The sequence below is a fragment of the Vipera ursinii genome (assembly GCF_947247035.1).
Source record: "Vipera ursinii genome assembly, chromosome: 1".
In the NCBI taxonomy this organism is placed as follows: Eukaryota; Metazoa; Chordata; class Lepidosauria; order Squamata; family Viperidae; genus Vipera; species Vipera ursinii.
In genome coordinates this window covers 127,148,143-127,174,436 of record NC_139512.1, presented here as the reverse complement: position 1 = coordinate 127,174,436, position 26,294 = coordinate 127,148,143, and the positions used below count along the sequence as shown (strand labels likewise).

Below are 26,294 nucleotides of genomic sequence, written 5' to 3'. Positions count from 1 at the left end.
TTTCACTGGCAATTGAATTTGGCCTGAAGGCTGTACATGTCCCCACCCCTAGGAGTCAGATGCTTATCCAGCTGCTGCTCTGAAACTCCCAGAAGACGAGATTCAAACCCACCCCACACTTTCCTAAACATAGGAGCTATGCTATTGTTCTGAATTCAAATTGGAAAGAGAGGCATGGCCGAAGTGTACACTTAGGACAGAGGCCGTGGGTAGTCTCACCTAAGAATAGGTTACATTTGACCTGTTTTTGTAGCCATATGATTGGACAGTTCAATAATTTCTGCTGCAGGGATGCAATAGTATTGCCTACTTTTTGAGGAAAATGACTGAAAGGAGACAAAGTAAGAACTTTTCATTCATTTATTTCTCCCAGTAGTCCCACTGGGTCACTCCAGCTAACAGTTCTGGGGCAACTGTTTTATGTATCTATCATTCCAATGATCAAACATCCTCATAGTTTACCTATAGTTTTCAAGTTATCCTGTATTACAATGTCCAGGATGGGGAAAGAAAGAAAATATATGTCTTTGTTTAAACTAGGGCTGGCCAATTCTGGGGTGGGTGGCTGCGGGGGGGAGGGAGAGGAGGAAACCAGCGTATTCTTTCGTTTAGAAAGTTGAAAATACATTACAGTATAGATGCACCTCTCCTAAATGGCGGCTGTCATGGATATGACCAGATCATCAAATCTCAGTGTGAGAGGCAACGATGCTATCCTTATTTTCTACACCAAACATATCCTTTACTTCCTTATCTTCCCTTTTTTACTTTTCATTTCTGAGCAGGTTAGGAACACATCTTTGTCAGCTTAGGGGAAAAGCACTGAGCTGTAACTGCTTTGTTATTTTTGTTGTCTTGGAATAGTTATGGGGCCCCAAACTACCCTTAAATGTATCAAGAAAATGCTGGGTTTTCTTCTATTACAATTTTTCATTCAAGTAATCTAAAAGTAAATAACTTACAGTGAAGAAGGGAGTATGCTGGTTGCAAAGGAAGTGTGTCTGTAAGCCTATCCTTGGTATAAATTTAGTGTTTTTTTAATCTGCAACTGACCAGTCATAATCAAATTCACTCTTGAAAAAAAATACAATGCCATAATGGTATTCGGTGGCATCCTTCATGGAATGGTCAAACAAAGGCAATATGGCAGTCATGATAGGTTACCATAAGCTTACCCCATTGAACATATGTCCATGTAATGCACACATGCTTTATTCTTTTGATTTGTTTTTTTTTTACCCTACCTTGAGAATGCTGCTGGCAGTATTAGCAAAAAGAGTAAAGAAAGGAATGACACATACATTAGAATTGTCTCTTCCTCTTCTTTACATTTATGAACACACAAATGCACAATTTATATTTCTGGCCCATTTTTGGAAATGATGTCTTTTTGTTACTGCTACCATTATGAATGTTGTGACTACCTTTGAAACAAGAGAAATTATACTAAGCCTTTTGGATTCTTATGTGGACCAAATAATCTTTTTATTTCTTTCAGGGAAAAAGGAAAACAAGCATTTTGCTTTAATATATCACACTGTATTCTGGCTTATATCCCCAAAACTGCCATTTGACATTTAAACAAAAGTTAAACAATCACATTCCAGCCACATTCCTATCTTGTCTACATTTTAAAAATATTTTTTGTTGCTAGCCAAGGGAAGAGCAGATTTTCTGATTCTTGCAAGCCTAAAATGTGTCTCTTAGGCTGCACCTTTTCCTTATCTTGAAAAGCTCAACTGGAAAATTAGGCAAAACAGGCCTCTAAATCAAGCTGCAGCATCTCCAGTAAAATGGTAGTTTATCTTCCGCACGAGCTGGATGGTGGAGATCCATGTAATTAGAGAAACAAATACAGCCATAGCTCTTAACATCTATACCAGTAACTCAGTTCTTCCATGAAAAAGAGGGGGACAACAGCAACATGAAAGTGTTGGTTGGCTTAGATCACAAATTAGATCCAAGCTAAAACTGTCTTCCATAATTGGTTTTAAATATGCTGCATACTTCAATGCTTTGCTACCACACATACTGCCACATCAGATCCTGAATTGCATATTATGTATTCTTTGGAGGTCACTCCAAATGCTATTCTATCACTTTCTAGAAAAAGATACATATATCTATTGTCTGAAGCAGTTTTCCCCAATCCAATTCTCCTAAAATGTGTTGACCATAAAACACCCTTCTGATCATTTTGACCCCCAATATGTTTGGCGCACTCACAAGTCAACAGAAGCTAAGAGCTAACCAGAACTGGGTTGAAGGGAATGACCCAAAAGTGGAAGGAAAATCTAGTACCAGGGAGAGAGAAAAAATCACAGCCATAGGACAGAGAAAGAAGAGGAAAGAGTAAATGTTGAGACTAAGCTATAAAGAGTACAGTTCAATGAGTTCATATAAAAAGGAGAGGCAGGTTGGATATTGAAGAAAAAATATTGCAATTACTAGCAAATCAAATGATTGGAAACCAAGTGATTGGGCAGGTTTTTCAGCAAAGGGTAAGATGCCTAAATAGTAATGATTAAATATTTGGAGATTATATCAAATCTTAAAGCTCTGGAGCTTTATGTTGTCATAGTAATAGCTTACTAGTAGTTTCTCAAGAATTCCGTTAGATCATGGCAGGATTTCTCTAAGAACTCTAGGACTGCACAATCCTAATTGGTTTCTGTGGAGATCAAAGTAATGAACCAGGTCATAATTTCCCAGTGGTTAGTCTCCAGATGTTGTTGGCTATTATTTATACAGGTTGGAAAGGTTGGGTTTGAATTCCAATGGTTTTCATACCAAAAAACCCTGTCATTCTTCTAGAAGTCACACCATGTTGTGATTGGGGTATAAGTTTCAACATCTCATACTTTGCTAGTACAGGTAATGTGTTCATTTTTAGCCAAAAACGTAACTCTGAAGTCTTGAAGAACAGACTTCTGACAGGAAAAATAATCTTGGATTGTAAACAAAGTCCCTGAAGTTAAATGATACTGTTAAAGTGGATTTCTGATCATACATGTGCCATCTCGTTTTCAGCAAGCACAAAGAAAAGAAGAATCTTATTTATGTTTGTAAATTAATCCAGTTTCTTGAACTTTTTTCATATTCTAGGGTGTTGTCATGTTACATGTCTCATCTTATTAATTACAGCGATGATGTCTTTACAGTTATTAATAAGAAATGGCTCCAAACTATCTGTAACCAGATACTTGGTCTTTCAAGAGTCCTCCAGAAACAGCAATTTAAATAAAAAAATTACTTTTTTTAAAAAAAAAGTTAAGTTTGTTCCTTAAACTAGCCTTGTTAACTTTATAATGAGTCTATTTTTCATTGTCACGCGTTCATAATTTTTTTGGCCTGATCCCAAGAAAGTGAATCATGCTGGAAAAAAGAAGAAGAAGAAGAAGAAGAAGAAGAAGAAGAACCGTCATAGTCTATTGGTGAAATCTATCTATATGCTTTCTAAAGCCTCTTGAGAGATCCAAGGTCACCCAGCTGGCTTTGTGTCTTAAGGTGAGATTTGAAGTCACCACTCCTCAGTTTCTAGTCTAGCGCCTTAACAATTAGACTAAACTGGCTCTCTGTTGTGTTTAAAGGCTTTCGGAGTCAATTAACTCACTCTACCTCAGGACTACAACTTCCTGAGCCATTTCAGTACTATTTTCCTGCAAGGAAAATTTCCATGACTAATATCATAAATATGTAACCTGGATTTAAGAGCATCACACAATCTCAAATGCAGGTTTAGCTATATGCACAGTCCATTACTTAACTTGCTTATTAAGTAATTTTTGAGAGCTATATAAAACAAAAAAGAACATTTCCAAATGTGAGCCCATAACCTATTATGGAATATATCCAACACCTGCCTTACATAAATCTCTAGATGTTCTTTCCATCATGTGAAAGTCCTACAATATGTTAACTTTAATTAAGTAACTTGAGCAAATATATTTGCAAGATGGTTCTTAAAATAGCTTGAGTTGAGAAGCCACAATTGAAACAATTGCCCTAATGTATAACTGTGGTTATACCAGACTGAAAATGCTAGGGAATGAGAACAGTTGTCCTTGCTCCATAGCAGGTTCACCCAGATGAACAATATGAAGTTTTTACCAACAGAATCCACCACTGGAATCTTCTGTTAGATCCTCCATTTTAATTATAAAATATTTTTCCCCACTGGCAGATTATTCTCATCTTACTGACATTTTCTTTAGATGATACATCCTAGACACTCTTGATCCCTTTGAAATTTAGGATCACCCACATATTCTGAGGAATGCTTGGCTTCTACAATCCCGTTGTCTGTTTAATAATACTAAGTAGGTAGATCATGTGAACTGCTGCTCATAGTCTGATACGTATGAGATGAGATTGAAACAAATCACTAGTCAAAGCTGAGACTGGGAGATCAAATGTTTTGGAACATTCATGAGAAAAAAATTGAAGTCTTGTATTTGTATTTTGTATTTTTTTAAATAAAATAAAATAAAAAATTGAATACAGTCACAAGTGGTTGTCCACTGTCTACTTTCTAAGGCTGAGAGAAAGATGGGATTTAAACAAAATCACAAGTTAAAGCTGAGACTGAAAGATCAAATGTTTTGGGACATTCATGAGAATGCCTCAAAACATTTTCCTTGGACTCTTTTCTAAAAATAAAATAAAATAAAATAAATCTCATTTACTTGGCCCTGTTTTGAGTTGGCTTTATTTAGTAACCATAACATCTTTGCAGATTTAAACCTAAATGATTAGGTAGCATTGTGATGTCATCCTGACTAACAGGGTGAAATTACTCTCGCAGAGTTTCAAAAACAAAGGAGAATGAGCTATGAGAAAAATGGATACTCCGATAGTTTTGTTTCTTTCCAAAGATTCATGTTGATCATTTATATCCTAAAACTAAAATTGAATAATGTCCAGCAGTTTTAAAGTTGGCATGAACTACAGATTTTTCAGCTTTTTGCAGGTTATACAATAACATGCCTGGCAAATACAATTTTGCAACCATATCACTTCTCATGAATAGATTATTAGGACATTTTAGTATTTTGGTATAGTTTTGAAATTATAACACGATACAATGCAAAACAAAACAGAGAAAAGATGAATAAGTCAAGAAACATCTGGGATATTTTTATACTCTTCAGAGCCCATGTAAGATTGGGGCAAGTTATAACGATTATAAAATAAATGAAAGAGAGGGAGGGAGCTCAATAAAGTTATACATATATTTTATTACCAATATTTATAAAGAAATGTAATGCTTGTATAAACATCATTGAAATCGGGTGGGAATCACAATGCAAAGTTTACTCAAAATGATTCCCCTTAGGTTCAATGGGGCCTGCTTCTTGGTAATTACATATAGGATTAAAACCAAAGGGATTATAAAGTTGAAACAGTCAGTCCAAATGCAATGTTTCTCTAGGGCATTGGAAACAATGCTATAACAGATCTAATGATAAACTGAAACAAATTACTTTCCACAATGAGAAAGAAACTGGAGCGTTTGTTTAGATCCTTGGGAGTTCTTGATCTTAACTTACAGTAGGAGATCCCACATGAAACTGATGCCATTCTGATTAAAAGCAGAAGAGCCAAATTCTTCTAAGCAAAGATTCACATCTCTGGATGCCCGGGGTTGGTTTTTTTTTTACCTGATAAAGATGTTACAATATCAAACGGTGGCACTACAGGTAGTTCTCGACTGCTCAAGGTTACAATGGCACTGAGAATAGTGACTTATGACCATTTTTCACACTTATGACCATTGCAGAATCCCCATGGTCACATGATTTACATTCGGATGGTTGACAACTGACTCACATTTATGATGGTTGCAACGTCCCAGGGTCAAGCGATCCCCTTTTGCAAAATTCTGACAAGCAAAGTCAATGGGAAAGCCAGATTCACTTAATAATCGAGTTACAGCAGTGATTCACTTAACAACTGTGGCAAGAAAGATTGTAAAATGGGGCAAAACTCATTTAACAAATGACTCACTTAGCAACATAGAATTAGGGCTCAATTGCGGTCATAAGTCGAAGACTATCTGTATAAAAGAAACAACTGCCCATGTCCAGGTTCTTGGGCTGCTTTGCCACTGCAGCTTTGGAGCGACTGTTAAGAAATAGTCACCCAAACCTTTACTACAGGTAATCTGTTGGATTAGTAAAGGAAGGGATTAGATAGTTGCAAAGGGTAGAGAAAGAAAAGGGTTAAAAATAACATATGTTGTGCTTTCAAATTATACCAAAACATGTGGCGCTTGTCTCCCAAGTCTGGCACTAAGGAGCCTGTGGTCTGGCAAAAGTTTGGATTTCTGGTTTTGATTTCAGAAATCATCACAAACACTAAAGCTGAAAAGCTCTAAATAACATTTGAAGGGAAGGGCTATAAAATCCTAGTTTATATACCATACATGAAACTAGACATTGTTCTTCTTGGAGCTTATGTTCCAATTCTTTCTTTATATAATTAGATATTGAATGGATCCCTGAAGGAGGAGGAGGAAAAAAAATTGGTACTATGTTAGATCTTGCTGTAAGAATCTTTTGGCAACAAAGCTGCTTAATCTCTGAGATTAATTCTTTATTTGAGAAGACAAGTAAAGAAAGAATCTTGGATACTTCTGGAGTCTGCAAGTATCAACATGGAACTCTGCCTGGAATCTCCAAAGGCATGTTAATCCAATGGCTTTATCACAAAGTATCTGTCACTCTAAGAAAGCTGGATTGAGGCAAGATACAGTTGCTCTCCTACTTTAACAAACTCCTGGTGCAAACAAGGATGGGAGTTACCAAACATCTACTGCAGGGGTGTCAAACTCAATTTCATTGAGGGCCACATCAGCATTGCGGTTGCCCTCAAGGGGCCAGGTGGGTATGGCCAGGGTGGGCGTGGCCTACTGGGTGGGCGTGGCTAGAGTGCATATGGCCTACAGGGTGGGCGTGGCCAGTTCTACATCATTCGCATCAAGGGTGCCTATGGGGGCCTGGGCAGGAGTGGGACAGATCTGAGGGTCTCTGGCAGAAGGAGGGTCTCTGGTCCAGGGCCAAGGCAGTGGGGGCCGTTCCCTCACTGTTTCCAGGATGGCTTCGCGGGCCACATGAAACCACTTTGCGGGCCGGATCTGGCCCCCGGGCCTTGTGTTTGACATGTCTGATCTACTGTAATGAAACAACATCCTACTACTCTGTATATGATGGGAAATGTATCCAGGTTGGTTCTCTCCTCGTGATACCTGTTTGACACAAATCCATGGAATTCTAATACATCTGCATGTATTTCCACCTATAAATAAGATATCTCCCCATTTCCAACTTCTTGCAGTATTTTGGAAGTCATTCCTAAAATTGCTCCAAAGTAAGTTGGGCTCCAGTGGTAAAAAGGGATGCTATAATCCCTTTGTGTAGCTGAAAGCTTCTCCAGTAGTCCCTTAAACTTCAACCTTATATAACATATAGCTTCAGCACAGTTTTCTCTTTCTGTAGAAGCCCAAGTCATTTTCAGTGTCTCACATATAATATATATATAATACCATACAGTACCTCTAAGAATTGGAAACTTTGGCATTCCTCAATAAACTATTCTGAGCAGTTAATCAAAAATATCCTGAAAACGCATGACTTCTGTCTCATCAGTTGCCAGTAGGATAAAGAAGAATGCAGATCTTCTAATGAATTGGCTGTATGTATCAGTTGGAGAGTTAAGATTTGTGCATGGTTATGGCATCAGGCTAAAAACTGGGAGAATGAGTTCTAGTTCCACATTAGACACAAAAAGCAGCTGGGTGACCTTGGGCCAGTCACTTTCTCTCAGCCCTAGGAAGGAGGCAATGGCAAACCACTTCTGAAATCTTTCCAACAAAATAGCAACTACTTGTCCAGGTCTCTCCAAGAATCAATTAAACAGAAGAAGAAAAAATGTATCAGTTGCCAGGGGACATCATATATAGGAACTGTATTGTGCTTATGTTCGGCTTTGGGCCTTAGAGCCAAGTTCTCACAACCAGTGTGTCAAGAAAAATGTTGGGGAAAAAGAGGAAAGACTCTGGTCCAGAGTGGAACAACTTCAACTATATAGGCTCTACGATACTTCTATATTAATCAGCTTGAAACCCAATAGAAAAAAGACTGGCTCAAATCAGGGGTACAACACTCAGTTGGAAAAAGGAATGAGATGCATAAATAACAGTCATATTGAGGCAGTAAGGTATATATCAGAAGCAAAACTGTTAAGTTCTATCGCTCAAAAACCCATTCTTTCTTCATTCTGAAACATCTAAGTTTCAGCAGTCTAATGTCTGTGCAGCATATGCTCTAATTATGAGTGGAATTCTACTACAAATCATGAAGTTATCTCTTAGAATATTCTAATCTGCTTTCTCCTCTGATATGAGGTGCACTAATGTGTATTTCACCAAATAAAGACTTTTTTTCCAATAGCACACATGAAAAATACAGGGAACTGCATCACCTTACTGGTTCTCCTACAAAATAAAGGCACACTGAGGCAAATTAGTTATTCAATTATACTTTGAAAGCTCATTAGCACTTCCAGATCTAGAGTACCAATATGAGACAGCAGCACAGAAGTAGTTTTTTACATCTCTTTGATGCAGGGTGGATTTGATTTAAATCAAGTCGATTTAAATCACGATTTAAATCACTAGTAAAAAGGCTTGATTTAAATCAACTCAATTCAAATCATAATTTTTAAAGAGCAATTGTCATGTCTGTCCTGCAGCAGCTTCTCCTCTGATCCGCTGTTGACTCACCAACAGTCCAATTCACTTTAATGGGACGGCTGGTGATGCAGCAGTGACACAACAAGATGAGGGACATGGCGGGCAGAAGGTGAGCGGAGACCCGCTAACAGACGCTGCCATGATGGATCTGAAATGACAGGTGCTCTTTAAATGTAAGGACTCATTCTTGCTGGTAGTTAGAATCCTTAATATTATTATTTGCAAACAAAATGAAAGTTTCCTATTTAGAATAATAAGCTATCAAGTTAGTAAAACAGCAATATCAGAAGCGATTTTAGGTTAATAGGTTAATCACACATAGTTGGAAAACTACTCAAATTCTTTTATTTGATTAAAACACTTAGAGCCTGGTACAGATGCATTTCTCTTCAAACAATCATACAGCGTGTAGTGTACATAGATTTGCAAAACAATGGGATAAAGGAATATTCCTGAACTTTTATGATTTATGATTTATCTCATGATTACTGTAAAATTGTGTGAATGTATCAATGCAGTGCATGTTATCTCAGCTTGCAGAGCTTGGATTCTTTGAATGTTTACCAAAAATGTAAATACTTCAGAACATACAGTCTCATGCTACATAGCTAAGCTCCATTTCATGCTGAATAAACTAAATTATTAATGTATCTTAAATAGAAAACTATTTTAGATAGATTTTTACTCCAAAAGCATTTTATTAAAATATGATTTAAATAAAAAAAATCTGATTTTCTTATTTTATTTTTTTTAAATTATCGATTGTTATCCACCCTGTTTTGATGCCATCTGGTGGTTGTCCAGATTTTTTGCAGCCCAAAGACAATAGTGCTGCTTCCTCATTATTGGCCCAGCTATGGTCTTATATATTTCTTTAATACCTATACTGGGTAAGTCTTGGGATAATCACTGGACTATATTTATCAAAGCTAAGTTCAAAGAGCAACTGTGATTCAGAACATATATAGTGATGTACATAGCACTTGTTCAGAACACCTTAAAGCAGCCACATTTTTCCTTGGGTTCCTATGGCAGATCTTGGAAAAGACACACTGTGTTAAGGTGTTCCTGGCAGGTGCAATGTGCATGACCACACATGTTCCACATTATATTGAAGGAGGCGGTGGTGAGACCCCTCCTCAAGAAGCCTGCCCTGGACCCAGCTGTATTAAATAACTTTCGTCCGGTCTCCAACCTTCGCTTTCTTGCGAAGCTTGTTGAGAGCGTGATGGTGCATCAGCTCCCTCTGTTCTTGGAGGAAGCTGATTATCTAGACCCGTACCAATCGGGCTTCAGGACCGGGTACAGCACGGAGACGGCATTGGTCACGCTGGTGAATGATCTCTGGCGGGCTCGGGACAGGGGCTGTTCCTCTGTCCTAGTCCTATTAGACCTCTCAGCGGCTTTCGATACCATCGACCATGGTATCCTGCTGCGGCGCCTCAGGGGGTTGTGAGTGGGAGGCACAGTTCTTCAGTGGTTCTCCTCCTACCTTCTGGGGCGTTCACAGTCGGTGTTGGCAGGAGGGCAGAGGTCGACCTTGAGGCCCCTTGTTTGTGGAGTTCCTCAGGGATTGGTCCTCTCGCCTCTCCTGTTCAACATCTACTTGAAGCCTCTGGGTGAGATCATTCGTGGTTTTGGAGTTGGTTATCATCAGTACGCTGATGATACCCAGCTTTTTATTTCAACCCCAAACCACCCCAGTGATGCCCTCGACGTGATGTCCTGTTGCCTGGAGGTGGTTCGGGTCTGGATGGGGAGGAACAGGCTTCGACTCAACCCTGACAAGACTGAGTGGCTGTGCGTGCCGGCATCTCAGGATATTCAGAATATTCCATCTCTTTCTATGGGGGGTGAGCTATTACCCCCTGTAGATAGGGCTCGCAACTTGGGGGTCCTTCTAGATTCACAGCTCTCCTTAGAAGATCATATAGGAGCTGTGACTAGGGGGGCCTTCGCCCAGGTTCGCCTGGTGCGCCAGTTGCAGCCCTATCTAGACCGGGATGCCTTGTGTACAGTCACTCATGCACTCGTGACCTCTCGTTTGGACTACTGCAATGCTCTCTACATGGGGCTGCCCTTGAGGACCACTCGGAGGCTTCAACTGGTGCAGAATGCAGCCGCACGAGTTGTGTTGGGGGTCTCCTGATACTCCCATGTTACACCTCTGCTCCGTGAACTGCATTGGCTGCCAGTTGCCCTCCGGGTGAGATTCAAGGTGCTGGTTATGACCTACAAAGCCCTACATGGCATGGGTCCGGATTACCTACGGCAGCACCTACTGCCGGCATCAACTTCCCTCCGTCCAGTGCGCTCCCACAGAGTGGGCCTCCTCAGGGTGCCTCAGAGAATCAGAGAATGTCGATTGGTGGCCCCCAGGGGGAGGGCGTTCTCTGTGGGCGCGCCAGACCTGTGGAACCGCTTGCCGGTTGAGCTCCGGATGGCCCCCGACCTTCGCTCCTTCTGGCGCGATTTAAAAACCTATTTATTTGAACAATCTGGCCTGGTCTGATGGGTTTGGGGTTGGATTTAGTTTTAACACACTTTTATTATTGTATTATATTGGGCATAATTATTTAATTCTTTTTCACTCTTTTTTAACTTTTGTATTTACATTTTGATATTTATTGCCCTGTACACCGTCCTGAGTCCTTCGGGAGAAGGGCGGTATAAAAATTTAATTAATAATAATAATAATAATAATAATAATAATAATAATAATAATAATAATAATAATAATAATATGATATTAACATATCATATTAAACTCAAACATTATTAACGGTATATAATGATTAAACTCATTGAGATATTTTATATTATATTTTGGGTCCACAAGGGAGAAAAGGCTCAAAGACTGAAAATGGTTATTTCATAGGCAGACAGACATCAAGTTGCCCCAGAAGTCAAAAGCCATACCAATGGGATTGTGCCTTACTTGGACAGAGGTCTCAGTGGGATCACTGGATCTATGAAGAAGCTATCCTCAGCTGAACCCATGGCACACTTCAGTTCTGAAAACTGCAATCTCCTTTTAGGCAAGGAAACATATTTACATTTCTTAGAGTGGGAGCTTTTTAAGATTCTTTTCCCAACCAGAAAAAAACAAAAACAGGATTTTAGAGAAGGAATTCAGTGGGGATAAAGGCCATAGTCATGTGAATAGCTGACAAAAAGATGGAGGATGCTGTGCAAGCTATCAACAGCACTGGGATCCTAAAAGAGAATAACTGCCAGGCAAATCTGCCAGATAGCACAGAATATTTGAGCTTCTGTAGATCCTGTTATATTTTATGCTACTAATGGTAAAGGGGAACAAAGAGCATAAAAAGTAAAGTGGTCAATGAAAGCCCTACCTTGAGCACTGCACGTTGTTTGAATTTTTGCACCTAGAACTGAGAAACTCTGGTCTGGATAGAGCAAAAGTGACATACAGGAAATGTTCTGACCGATGGGCAATTTTAGTGTGCTGATAAGATACAGGAGGCCCACCTTTTAATTCTGCAAGATAACAGTTTATATCTATCCTATGAAGTCGTCTCTTCAGGTGAAGGGTAGAAGTCAAAAGCCCCAATATCTTGAGGGATGATTGGTGTGGGGAGAACATGACATTTGTCAGCTATAATAAAATCTGTAAAACAGCGGGTTTCATGAACCAGAGATTTATAGTGCTGCATGATCATAAAAAGCAAAGAGGCATTCAGGTCAATCATGGTCAAATAAGCAAAATTTGTCCTATTTATACTTGGCCAGTTTTTCCAAATATTGTGCATAATCACACACTATGGCCAACTTCCAATAATGTAATACCACTTCCTCATGTGTATATGGTATTTTTTTATCTTTTGCATCTAGTATTAAGGATATGTTGGTGTAACTTGCATACCTCATGAGAGGTAATCCTATTCTGCCCTATAAGTCCTGTATTACCTACATTCCATCAGTGCTGCCTCTTCCAAATCCAACAATGTGGATATATTTATGATTCATAATCCCATATACCATATTCTGGTCTGTTTACAGCATGTGTGAATCAAAGGAGTTACTTCTGTGCAAATTCTTCATACATATCAATCCTATGATATACAAGATTCACTTCACAGATTATTTTTTTGATGAGTTTGTGCTTTTCTCCTGCTTGAAGTCTATCTTTGATTTCCTTAGACTCTTAACTTTAGCACAAGTTTTTTAATAGTCAGAATGTATTTCATAAGAGACACAGCATTTTGGGTAATAAAAACTAGACTCCAAACCTTGATCCTTAGGTCACTGAGCTATCAAAGGCAAAATTGATGATCATAAGCCCAACCATAACCAATATATCAAACCAGGGTGCTTTGTTTCAATATTTGAGGAGAAAAAAATGACAGACTGAAGGGCTGTCAAGTATCTGATTCACAAACTTCCATTTCTGAAAGCAAAGCTAAAATCTACCCTCATATTCAGCAATTTGGGCTATATTTATGTGTCATTTGTCCTTCACTTTCTTTAACCTTTGAGTAAAAACAAGCAAAAAGCTATAGGTATGATTAATACAGACATTCACCAATGAGCAGGAATCCACAAATTATGTGTACATTTATTACACTTTTTTCTGTATTAGCCCAAAACAAAATAGCCCCAAAACCTCTGCACTCATGCATAGTGCTTCTTTTTTTCCACCTAGCAAGTGACAGTCTGAACATCATACAAAATGAAGGAAAGGAATTAATTTTTCACATAGTACAACCAACAAATTCCCTATAAACCATTAATCTTTCTGCTGAGTAAACATTGCCTTCCATTTCCCTGACAGTCCCAACATGACAAACAAGCATTTAGCAGCAATCTATATTAGAGTTTGAGCCACCACCACCACCCCCAATATGGCAATGTCCATTTAAATCATGCATTCTATGATGCATTGTGGGGATTTTGGTGCTTTCTGAACTTGGTGGTTTTCATCTGCTTTGTGCACTGATGATGTTGCCTAGTTTGGTAATGAAACGTCTGCAAGAAAACTACCAAGCTCAGAGAGCACCAAGGACCATTTTAACCCTGGGCTACAAATATTTTCTTCTATGATGCATTCCTTAATCTATTACTTCTTCCATTTTTCCCAAAAAACTTGGTTTGGAAAAATTTATTTTTGTTTGCCTACATGTACCTGTATAAATGATATGAATTTGATATCCACATAGCTTACATAAAAAAAGAAGTTTGAAATGGTAAACAAGGCAAGTTTGCTGATAATATTACTTGAAATAATCCCGGATTTTTTTTTCTCACTCCTTACATCCCCAAACTGGAAAATTCACTGAAATGTCTCAATTTACAACAATCAAGATGTGATCAAATAGCAAATAGCCAATCATCATCATCATCATGCATGTACACAATCATTAATACAGGAAACGGGCTCAAATACTGAAATCTATTATTAAATAAATTATGATACTTATATAACTGCTATTAGCATAACCCTAATTCATAATGGCATCTAAAACAAATTCATCATACCCAGCAATATAATGGTTTGATTTATACTGAAAAGAAAAAAAACCCACAACCTCTGGAGAACAAAATTAAACTTGCAAGATATATGTGCTTCTCAAACCCAAAGGGTTTTTTTTGTTTGTTTGCTTGCTTGTTTTTAAGCATCAAAATAACTAAATTATTAAAAAGGAGGGTGGGCAAATGCTTCTCTGGAAGTAAATCACATGTTTGATTCACGTTCACACGTCCAATGGTTATTAATGTCAAACTGTAGTGAAGATACTCAAGAAAATCATTACCATTCAGAGCCACTAACAGCTATTAAATCTCAATCAATTCAACTTAACACAAGTGTACTTCAGGGCCCTTTCCACATGCAGCTCAGAAGCTCCTGCCTGACTTATTGCATTGTCCTCTAGTCACAAAAGGGCCCTTGCTAAGGATGCCTCTGAAAAAGAATCTTAAATCTTATGGACCTGATGTTCTTTTAACAGATCTCTCCTTAATCAACAGATCCCACATACCCTTTCTCTACCAATGAATAAAAAAATGGGAGAGAGCTCTATTATAACCTCAGCAAGTCAGTATGAAGCAAGAAAAATATATATGAACATTACCGTAATGAAGAAGTTTTCCTTTCACCTCTTGGAGACAGGAGGAAGGTGAGGAATATTTAATTTGGAAAAAAGGTAAAGGCAGTCCTCAACTTATGACTGCAATTGGGACCGAAACTTTTCTTGCTAAGTGACAAAGTCATTAAGTCAGTAGAGCCCAGTTTTGCAAACTTTTTTGCTCCAGTTATAAAGTGAATCACACAACCATTACATGAATCTGGTTTTCCCCAATGACCTTGCTTGATGGAAGCCAGCTGGGAAGGTCACAAATGATGATTATGTGAACACAGGGCATTGGAACAGTTGTAAATACATGGCGGTTGCCAAACATCTGAATTTTGATCAGGGATGCTACAAGAGTTGTAAGTGCGACAATCAGTCAACCCTTTTTTCAATTCCAGCATAAATAAATGGTTGCAATTTGACAACTCCCTGTATACCTCATTCCTTTTCAGCACAGAGAGCTCAGTTCTGATGCTGGGTCTGTTGCTATTGCTCATTTCAAATCCTCTTGGTTTCAATGAAGGCTGAATGTGCAATGGAACTGCATCCAGGGGTGGGGAACCTTGGTTCTTTTATGACTTGTGGACTTCAACTCCCAGAATTCCTGAGCCAGCATAAAAGAACCAAGGTTCCCCACCCAGCTATGCCTATAATATTCCAGATAGTTACCACCCTATAATGTGGCCAAACGCAGGCCCACCATCAACTGGATAATGGCTCCAAGCCTTGTTCCCTGCTCTGTATTCAGTAAGTAAAGTAATGGATGGAACATGGGAAGGTCACTTCATGAAACAATCTAAATGTTAAGCAAAATGGGTTTCAAATTGGCCAGCACTTGGACGGATGACTGGCTGACCAGCCTTCTTAAGTAGCCTTGAACTTTAGAAATAAACCATCCAAGCAACTGATCTCCAAGTCCCATGATTTTGGTGTGCCACAACTAAGCACCACACTCTGAAGATTCTGTCAGCTTTCCCCAATCGGGTGACTGAAAGAGCACTCTGTTTTGTTTTGGGGGTTTGGGGGCAGATATGCTGTGCTTTTTTGAGATTTCTGCCTGCTGTGGGACCAGTCTGTTTGGAGGACCCCAAGCTGCAGAAGACTGACTTACAGGTTTGTGGTGTGTCAAACAAATGCATAAGGTAGCCAAAGTTCCTGACTACAACTCTGAATGAAGACCCATTTCAAACAGATACATGACGGAGGTAGATAATTATTTGATGGGGGAACTATTCAAATATTCATTCTGATAGAAATAAAAATGGGCCTTGGCATTCAGAGGAAAACTGTCTTATACAAAGACTGTTAGGTTGCACCTACAGGGGCACTCTGATACCTACCTGTAAAATCTAAGGATGTACATTCCTTTACTGACATATAATGGCCTACTCTCTTTTCTTTCTACCTGGCATGTATTAATGCATCATAAATGAAAAAGCTGGGGGGGGGGGAAGCTTTGACAGAATTTTATGGTAGTCTAGGAATACATTAAAAAGTCAACAAGCATCTCTGATGCTGTACGCAAAACCCACTGTGACAAAGTAATTCTGATGATTATTTGTTTACTATCTTTGGGTGTGAGACAACCAGAAAATACTAAGATAGTGTACTAGTCTGAGAAGCTTCAAAAAATGTTCAAGAAGATGATGCCCAGTACAGCTGCACGGACTTGTCGGCATTGTCACCAGACAACAACTAAAAGGACAATTTTTTTACTTCTGATTTGGTGAATGTTGTATACACTGGAACTTCTCTGACTAATATCAGTTATCTGTGATATCTGTTTTCAGAATTCCATTTAATGGACCTGCAAGAGATTAATCCAGAAATTTCAGCAAAGAGAACACATACATCTTTTTCTTTTCTGAGTACTGTATCTGGCGAGTCACGCTCATCAAAAATTTTCCTTAACTTCCTCAGAGAATTTTTTAAAATATCAAGCAAACAAACTTCATGCTGCCTTAGACATATCCTTTCATGTATCTCCAGAAAATGATAATTGAGGATAAGCTATTTCTTGATTGCATTTTCAGCTAATAGGCAGCCTTACATTTCCATTTAAAAAAAAGAATAAAACTATTGTTACAATCATGTTAAAGACTTGATGGCATGTGAATGTAAAAATCCCATACAAATGCTGCGGATAGGGTGTAAGAAATAGGCAGCAAACGTGACCATCACCATCCACCAGGTTGCTATAAGCGTGTGTGTGTGTGCGCGCGCGCGCGCGCACGTGCACGCACACACACACACACAACATGCATCCATTTTCATAATTCATCAGCTTTCTTTAGGATAGTCAGCAAATTTGGCTGAGAATAATAACAATTTAACAAGCAGCCACAAGTTATTGGGGATCAAGTAAAAGATTTTGTTTGTAACATACTTTGTCCTACAAAGATATCCACAGACCAATGAGAAAATGTGGTTATTTGAGAGACATTATCTGAAGCTAATAGAAGATAAGCATCTTACATGTGCTAAATTCAGTTTTCCACTATCCTGCCAGACAGGCACACAAAAGAAATAAAACAGGAGACTTAAGAATAACTACTGTTCAGTGTCTTAGAAATCAAATATGACTGAATCATAAAGAGGGAACAGTTCAAATGATTCCCCCCCCTGCCCGCCCCCCCTGACATAAGTTGCTTGAAAGAAAACCTAGAAGCATAATTGGTCTGGAAGCCCCATTTAATTACAGGGTTCGAGTCCAACCGGGAGGAAAGGAACTGCATTTCAACCGCACCACCTGAGATCATCCAGATACTGAAACTATTTGCAAGTTGACAAAAACATTTGCATCATAAAACACGCCAAGGCAGCAGCCAGGCAAGGCAGATGTGGAATGTGCAAAGATCAGGGCACTAAAACAATTGGGGCTGTAAATAAGAATGGGTAATCAGCAATCATTGCAACTCGGGTTTAAATGCCAGGCAATTAATGGGCTTCGTTCAACTGAAAGGAAATACTTTATCATAAGCTACCCTGTGAGCAGCCAAGAGCCTTGCATCTGACCCTCACAAAGGTATGAAAAGGAAGAGAAAAGCATTTATAATTGGGCTTTCTGTCCAGTCGCACACATTACACAAACTTTCTCCCTCTGAACCGTTAGAAGGCACCGCTGTTTCCTGCACTTTCTACTGTATGTCTTACAGTAGAGACACAATGCAAGAGGGGGTTTCTCCGGGGCTAAAAGGTGGGAAGGGGCACCGAAGGGGAATGCAGAATTCAACTTAGTGCTAAAAGTTCCTTTGATTTCACTGTTGTTTTTGGTTCATTAAATTTTCCACAGATTTGCAGAGAAGAAAACATGATCAATAAACCCTGACAAAAGCGAACGTGTGAAAAAGGCTAGAGAAAGGCAAAGGGGAGATAAAAGGGAGATCCTGATTTCAGAGCCAGATGACCAGAGCTTTGGGGCTGCTGAAGAATTTGAATAGGCCATCATTTCTTTACAGCTTTTCACTTTCTTTCTCCTCCTGACTGTTGGAACTCTTCAGTCAATACAATAGTAAATGCACTAAAACTGGTTTTCTTATGCTAATGGATGGGATCGGGCACTCAGAGTTAAAACACACTTCCCACCAATGTGTGTTCTTTTTTTTCTCCTCTTTTTTTTATAAAAAAAAATACATTAACCTATTCAAGTTAACCCAAAACTTCAGAGCCTGCTTAAAGCTTAACCTCCCCCCCCATGCACAAATTTAATGTGGGTTCTGTTCCCACCTACTCTTTTTAGCAGCAAAGAGGGAGAAAAAGTCTTCAATCAGGGTAAGGTTTCTTTTAAAAGCCTTTCAAGATGAGAGAAATGAAAAGGAAGAAACAGAAAATCAGCATCTAGAATTTTAGCCTGTCTTATTTCATTCAACACTGAAGGGAACTAAATAACAGTAATAATAATAACAACAAGAACAACAATACTTTATAATTGGTTTAAAAGGGAAACTCTACTCTGTGTTTCTATAAATCTTCTGTGAGTTCTGGCCCTGTTACTCTGGATAACCAGGGTAACCAAAATCTAAATTTCATAAACATTCTTCAGGGTTTAAATAAATGGCTTTACTCAGTTGTGCCTCCATAAAACTCCTGGATAAAATATATAATCTTCAAGTACAATATTGAGAGTCATTGCTGTTGCTACCCTATCCTTAGAGTGACTCACTTTGTGGAATATTCCAAATTACTTATCTCCTTCTGCATTTTATTTTTAAGTGCAAGTATCACATAGTAAGTATCCAGTAAGTAGATACAACTATGATAAAATTTAGCCATTTTTAAATAAGAATATTGTCGTCATTTTGTCATTGTGTGTTAAAGAAGTAATTGACCCTACAGGGTTTACCTTCAAAATGTTAACAAATAAAGTCCAATTCTTTTCCGTAATCACCCTAATGTTGAGTATATGTCAAACACTTTTCAAGCAAATTAGCACAAATCAATCTACTTCATTCACAAAAATTCAGATAGCCGAACCGCAGCTTACAAGCAAACATTCACAGCCCCAGTAAGTGTCAGAGAAGGCTTGAAGCCATAATTAGATAATAACCACATTTTAAAAGAAGGGGCATTCAAAATAAGCTCTTTTTTAACCTACTACTTCAAAAATCTTTTGGTAAGATGGTGAAGTGTGCTCACTCTAAGGAAAGCAATGGTTGGGTATTTGCTACACAAATACACAGAGAGAGTTTTGGAAAGCTGCTTGCTTGCATTTGCTTTCTTTGCTAATCTGTCCTGGAAACTCTGTTGTGAACAAGGCACTTCTGAGAATACAAAAAGCTTGAAGGATTTGTGTATCTTTCAGGACACAGTGCAAACAACTGGCTTACAGTAGGCCACCAGAAGTTGAGCGAGCAAGCTTAGCAACATTTATTCAGCTTCTATAAATGGTTTGGGGGTCTCTAGAAAAGACTGCTCTGGTAGAAGGAGTTGCCCCTTAAAAAGTATATGTTCCAGGCTCTTTTCCTCAAAAGCCAAGATATTATGCGCTAAATAAAACTGAAAACTCTTTGATATGTTAATCTGATTAAGGAGGTTTTGTAATTAACCGTCACCTCCAGACTCCTCCCTTGTCCTATAGAGGAGCCACTATAGCAACTTATACCCCAATCAAGTAATTTAAAAATAAAAGTGCATTACATTTTGCATAGATGTATTTCTTTAGATGCAATGTGATGAGGATTGTCCATGTAGTCAACAAAGTTTTTACCTTATGGGAAAGTAAATAGGAATGAGTGCTAAAGTGGCCAACTCATTCGCACTTGCTCAGAATGCAATAAGAGGTTAAGATCAACAGATGATACTTCAGGGGGAAAAAACTGCATATAGACTAGCAATGTTAGATGTATCATGCATCAATTAATCACCCTAACCTAAAAAAAAACCTAACAGGAGAAAAGAGAAAAACAACCAAAAGAAATGGCCTGAATATTTCGCCTTATTTCTTAAATGAACGTAACTGCATTGCAAACATCACTTATACGTACTGAGATACCTCCACCCATATCTCCTCCTTGATGTTAAGAAAGAAGGATATTAAAAGGAAGCTAGAACTCATATTCATGGAAACATATTTTCTTTTGCAGAGCAGTTAACATTTCTGGGCATTTCAAAGTGATACATTTAAGTCTACAAGAGGATTCAGGATCAAATTACTCTTTCACCACACCCGCATTTTCAAGATTATCTCTTTTGGAAAAGCACACCACAGAATGAAAAAAGCCACTACAGAGAAAACAGCGATTATCAGACAGAAGAAACAGTTCTATCTTCTAAAAATTATGGGCAGCCTTTAGAAAGATTACACTTCTGCAATTTTCTTGGCATGATTTTTGGAAAGTTGCCTTACATTTAATTGTCCCACAAAAAGTTCCACTGAGAGTAATTTGCTTGAGAGACAGCATGAGAGAAAAAACCATACTGGATGAGATATCATACTGTATCTGTCATTTATTTTGAGGGCAAGTCAAAGGCAGGTGTCACCACTTCCTAGCACACAGGGTAAAATGGAACTTTAACAACCACAGGAACACACACAAACATAGAGTAGACATTGGTGTGTGAACTATGTGCAATAAACATTTGCAGCTAGGAAAACCTCTGATATCTGTAAAAATTTATTTTCCAAGTGAAGGAAAATAACTTGCTTTGCTTTACACACACACACACACACACACACACAAATGTAAGTAAATTTGCTTTACCTTCAGCCTGGTACACAGAAAATCACAAAAAAGGGATTCACTTAAATCTAAGGGAACTAGAACAAACAGATGAGATCCATGCAGCTTTGTAAGAAATCAGTTTTTCCCCTTTCTGTATATTTTGGATTTTATCGTTTATTTACTCTATCCTTTTGGCACAAGGTCCAAGGGACATGCCAATACAATATTTGTTTAAATGCTATTTTATGCAGCAGGCAAGAGACACGTTTACTTTCGAATTCTTGGCCATCCCCTGAGACCCAATTCCACACAAAAAATAAGAGAGTGATTTTTACAACTGCTCTTTTTAATGGTAGCAGTCAATAGAACATGAACTTCAAAACCCAGAGCTGCAAAAGTGTACCCAGACACAGTATTTTAGAAACTGTATAAAATAAAATAAACCAACATAAATTAAGTGTATTAAGAATTTAAAAGACTTCAATTTAAAAGATTTCAATCTATGCTGGGGATTCATTTCTCCATCCTTTAATAAATGTACTCCCAAAATTTTCCTGAACTCAGCTGGTTTAATTATGTTAAACACATTCTGAATTGTTACCACGTTGCTGTTAGAAAGAAACGCTCATTTGGGGGAAAAAATGCTGAACTTACTGATGAGTAAACTTACATACAATCAGTGATGACGGGTAGAATATTGTTGGTCACATATACTATGCATAGAAAAAGTTAGACTTCCCATTCAAGTGCATAAAGATCTTCCCACTTCTTAAACTCTGGTTGTTTTTTATTTCCTCTGTTATGTAGCTTATTAGTTTTGTGGCCTTTATGATGAAAGGTGGCCAATGGTGTTAAAAAGTTGTTTTCATTGCCTGCCCTATGTGTAGATGAGATAAATTTAATGAGAAACTAAACTCTTACGTTGCCAGTTGTTCCTGGCTTAAACCAATCCAAAACTTCTCAGCATCTCCTCACACAACTTTACAACCCCACAGCTGCCTCCAAACCTCAACTCCCTAGAGAAAGAAAGGTACAAGAGGCCCCTGGCTATTATTCACCATATTCTTTTACGGAGTGCTGACCGCTAAGAGTTTGCAATCTCGGCCGACTTCTAGTTAAATGAAGCCCAAGCCTAACAGCGCCTCGAGCAACTCTTGAAGGCAAAAAGTCTGCAGTTCTGCCGGGACATTTCTAACAGGGAAACCCCAGCAAACGATGGAAATCGAGTGCGGGTGAGTTTTGCGGCGAGACGAAGATACTGGAGTTAATAAAGCATCCCTGACGAACTGAGCTCCTTCTCTTTGCAATTGTTTTCAGCCCTGAGGTGGAAGAGAGAGAATCCCCTTTGCTCTTCAAACCCTTTAATAGGATTGGCGCCCAGTTCGCTCCCCGACACACGCGGATCAAGTTGCAGAGGTGCATGGTTGAAATTCCTTCGCAAATATGCTTGCTGAAAGATCGCTTCGGGGACCGGGGAAGGATGGGGTGGCGGGAAGGGGGGAGAAAACATCGTGGCTGGGAGGCGAATGCGCGAACTTCACTCGCATCCAGAGGTGTCTGTCTGTCTGTCTGTCTCTCCCCACCCCAACCCCCACTTCCCAACCCACACCCAGGAAATAAGCCTACAGGAACTTCGGCCACGTTCTGTCTCTGGAAAGATACAAAAATAAACCTTGCGTTGCAAAGGAGCGACTGTCAGGCTGTTACATCACAGCGCCACGAGGTTGCCGCCTTAGATCGCCGCACGCACAGAGAAGCATCCCAGCAGCAGCAGCAGCAGCAGCACAGTCACACACGCATCCTACAACTCGGTCCAAAGTGTCCGCAAGTGTACGGGACGACACCCCCCCCCCACCAACACCCCCACCAACGCAGCGTCCGCTTTGAATCCTTGCAAAATTGGGCAAACGTGGAGAGGGGGAGCAGACGGAGCCCAATCGAGCGGCTGGTCGCCGAACGGACCAGCAGACTCTCTACCTGAGAGAGGGGGGGGGGTTTCAAGGCGACCTACCCGCCAAGCCCTCTCCCCACTCCCCCGCCCCACTGCAGAAGGCCGGCGGGACAGGAGGTCGGTTTCTCCCTTCGCTCGGCTTCACCTTACGGCCGGATCGGGCCTAGCCAATTCCACCCACCCAACCACCCACCCACCCACCCTTCTGTCCCACTCGGCCCGGGCTAGGTCGCTCTCTTCGGTTGCAGCGGGGCAGCCGGGGCGCGGCCGCTAAGTTTTTGGATCCGCTTCTTTCTCTCCTCTCCTCCGTCCTGGCAACCGCGCTGCAACCTTTCCTTGCTGGGGGGGGCGACCTCCTTGCCCCAACTTTTTTTTTCTTTTTTCTTTTCTCCTATGGCCCGTCACACCCACCCGAGAGGAAGAAGAGGAGGAGGAGGAGGAGGCGGGAAAAATGCGTGTTTCTCCCCCGTCCCTGATCTCTCTGGAGGGAGCGGAGAAATCGCCGCTCGTTTGAAGCCGCGTCCCCTCCAGCCCCTCCCCAGGAGAATTCCCAGACGCCGCGATGGGGAGGGAGGGAGGGAGGGAGAGAGAGGGGGAGGAAAAAAAGTCACGGGAGCCGCGACTTTACCCTCGGAGAAGTTTTCACGCGGCCAGCGGCTGTTCCGGCTCCAGAGCAGGGCGGCCAGCCCAGCTCCCCATCGTCCGCTTCAGGGGCGCGGAAGAACGAGTGGGCTTCGCTGACCGGGCTTCCTTTTCGTGCTCCGTCGCTCTGCCCCCCCTTTGAAAGAAAGGCCAAGTCTCCGCTGCTGCTGCCGCCGCTGCCGCCGCCAGCCCTTCCCGACCCTCGCGCGGATTCTTTCCCCTTCTCTCTCTCCCGCTCCGAGGCTCATTGATGATCGCCCGGGGGGGGGGAGAGGATAAGGGGGCCGGGAGAGTTTAAAAAAGTGTCGAGCGCCCCTGCTGCTGGCGTATTTCTGCCTTTCTGCCATCCATCATCTCCGCGTAGGACATCAATACGCGCAGCTCGGGGGGGGGGGGGGGAAATTAAGGCAGACGGGGAGGAGGAGGAGGAGGAGAGAGAGAGAGAGAGAGCTCTGCTCTCGCCCACCGCCAATTGAGGAAAGTTCAAAAAAGAAAAAAAAAGGGGGGGGCGGGCGAACCGAAGGGGAGGAGAAAAGAAACTCTCTTTCTCTCTCTCTCTCTCTCTCTCTCTCTCTCTCTCCCAACTTTGGAAACCCAGTTGGGGTTTGGTTAACTCAAGTCAGATGATCTCCGGAACCCAAATCCATTGACTGATCTGTTTTCATTCTAATCCGCGGCGGGTGCTCCTCCTCCTCCTCTCCTCCTCCTCCTCCTCCTCCCCGCCCTGAAGTCAACTGCACCATTAGCTCTTCCAGAGAGGCCGGCCTTCCTCGCATACCGGAGGGGAAAGGAGGTGCCGCCAGTGGCGGGGCGGCGGGGGAGGGAGGGAGAGGCGGAAAAAGGAGCCGGCGCAGCGGGAATGAAGCAGCTCAAATTGCGCTTCGAAGAACAAGAAGATTCTCCTCGGAAGCTGCTCTCTCTCTCTCTCTCTCTCTCTCTTTTTCTCGTACGCGCGGGCGCGCGCAAACTTTGGCCAAAGCGCAGGTCACGTGGTCAGCCGGGCGAGCGAAATAATGTTCCTGAGTTGGAAGCCGCCCGAGAAGTTCTTTGGGACGTGCTTAGGTTCCCATCTCCCGATTCTCACCTTTTTTTTTGCTTGCGTGGCTGGGGAGAGAGTGGCCGTGGTTGGGATATATGATATCTTGGTGGCCGCTTCTTTTCTTAAAGAGTTGCCTTGGTTGATGCCCTCCTCAGAGAGTCTGGTGTGCCTTTTATTTTGGCCGGCGTGCAAGAGGGAAAGAATTTAATGGGAGGAATTAATAGGAAAAGTTGACACTCAGAACTTTCACCTACAGATCAAAAAAATTGTCTCCACCCCCCCCCCCCTAGCAGATGTTTCAGTCTTGTCAACTGCCATGGGTCCAAATGCAGTTGACAATGTGTCAAGTTAATAAGTACAAATACATCAATCAATATAGATTTCTGTCTCATTATACAATTGAATTATTAATATTTAAATCAGTTGACTTAACAATAAGTAGATTATCCTGTTCCTTGTCAGTCTAGGGTCAAGCCAGGGCACATCAGTGAAGCAGCATTGGTCGCACTGGTCAGTGACCTTTGGAGGGTTTCTTGATGGAGGTGAAGCAACCATTTGGGCCCTCCTGGACTTCTCTGAAGCTGGTTGGTAGAAGAGGACTGGTTGAACCCTAGGCCATTGCAATGCGGGGTACCTCAAGGCCTCTCTTTTAACTTCTACAACATGAAACCATCCAGTATGGGGTCTGGTATCAACCTATGATACCCAATGATATCTCTCCATCCCTAGCCAGAGAAACGATGGGGTGGCAGTGCTGGCTAAGTGCCTGGAAGCTGTAAGAATCTAGATGGGCAGGAACCTGCTTTGACTCAACCTTGGCAAGAGGAGTGCTGTGGGCTTTTGCCTCCCCCCCCCCGCACCCCCGCCAGCCAGGGCAATAGTCCTCTCTCTCTCTCTCTCTCTCTCTCTCTCTCTCTCTCTCTCTCTCTGTGTGTGTGTGTGTGTGTGTGTGTGTGTGTGTGTGTTGCATGAGTCATACGAAGGACTGAAAATATCTACAGACCCCTCACATTCTGGACATACACTGTTTCAACTCCTCCCCTTGGGACGCCCTTAAAGGTACATAATCTAGAGATCCAGCTTAGACTTAAGGTTGCTATTCAAGGAGCTGGTGGCAACCATCTCTAAGGGAGAGGCTTTCTACACGTTTGTCTGGCATGCCAGTTGCAACTCTCCTGGACCAGGAGGTCTTGTTCATATCACTTATGGCTTGGTCTCCTCCTGTTTGGATTACTGCAGTGAACTCTACCTGGGGCTGCTCTTAAAGTCTACTCAGAAGCCACAACTGATCCAGAGTGCAGCCAAGTGTGCATGATAGGTGCCCCTAGGTTTACCTTCTATCTGCACTGCCTTCTAGTTTCCTTCTGGGTATAATTCAAGGTGCTGGGTATTACCTTTAAACCCTTATATGGCACAGGGCCAGGTTATCTATAGGATCATCTTTCTCTAAGAACATCTATCCCTCCCAAATTAGATAGGATGGGCATGATCCTAGTCCCTTCCCTTACACATTGCCACCTTATGGGAGCTAGGAAGCATTCCAGCAGCCCCTAGATCAGTAGGCCTCTACCCTCTTCTGAAAAGCACTGAAGATTTGGCTTTTCCCCCAAGCTAGTATAGGCTAAGATGACTGCATGTCAACAACTTGGTGTGAGCT

At 40.9% G+C, this 26,294-nt stretch overlaps 1 protein-coding gene across 1 annotated transcript in view; it reads right to left on the bottom strand.

The window, feature by feature from the left end:
- GLI2 (GLI family zinc finger 2) overlaps positions 1-23,953 on the bottom strand; it is a gene marked incomplete at its 3' end in the record, with an annotated part of 289,571 nt that extends 265,618 nt beyond the window's left edge. The window contains exon 1 of the mRNA XM_083349844.1: positions 23,585-23,953. The remainder of the gene's footprint in view (positions 1-23,584) is intronic.
- Positions 23,954-26,294: the final 2,341 nt, after the last annotated feature.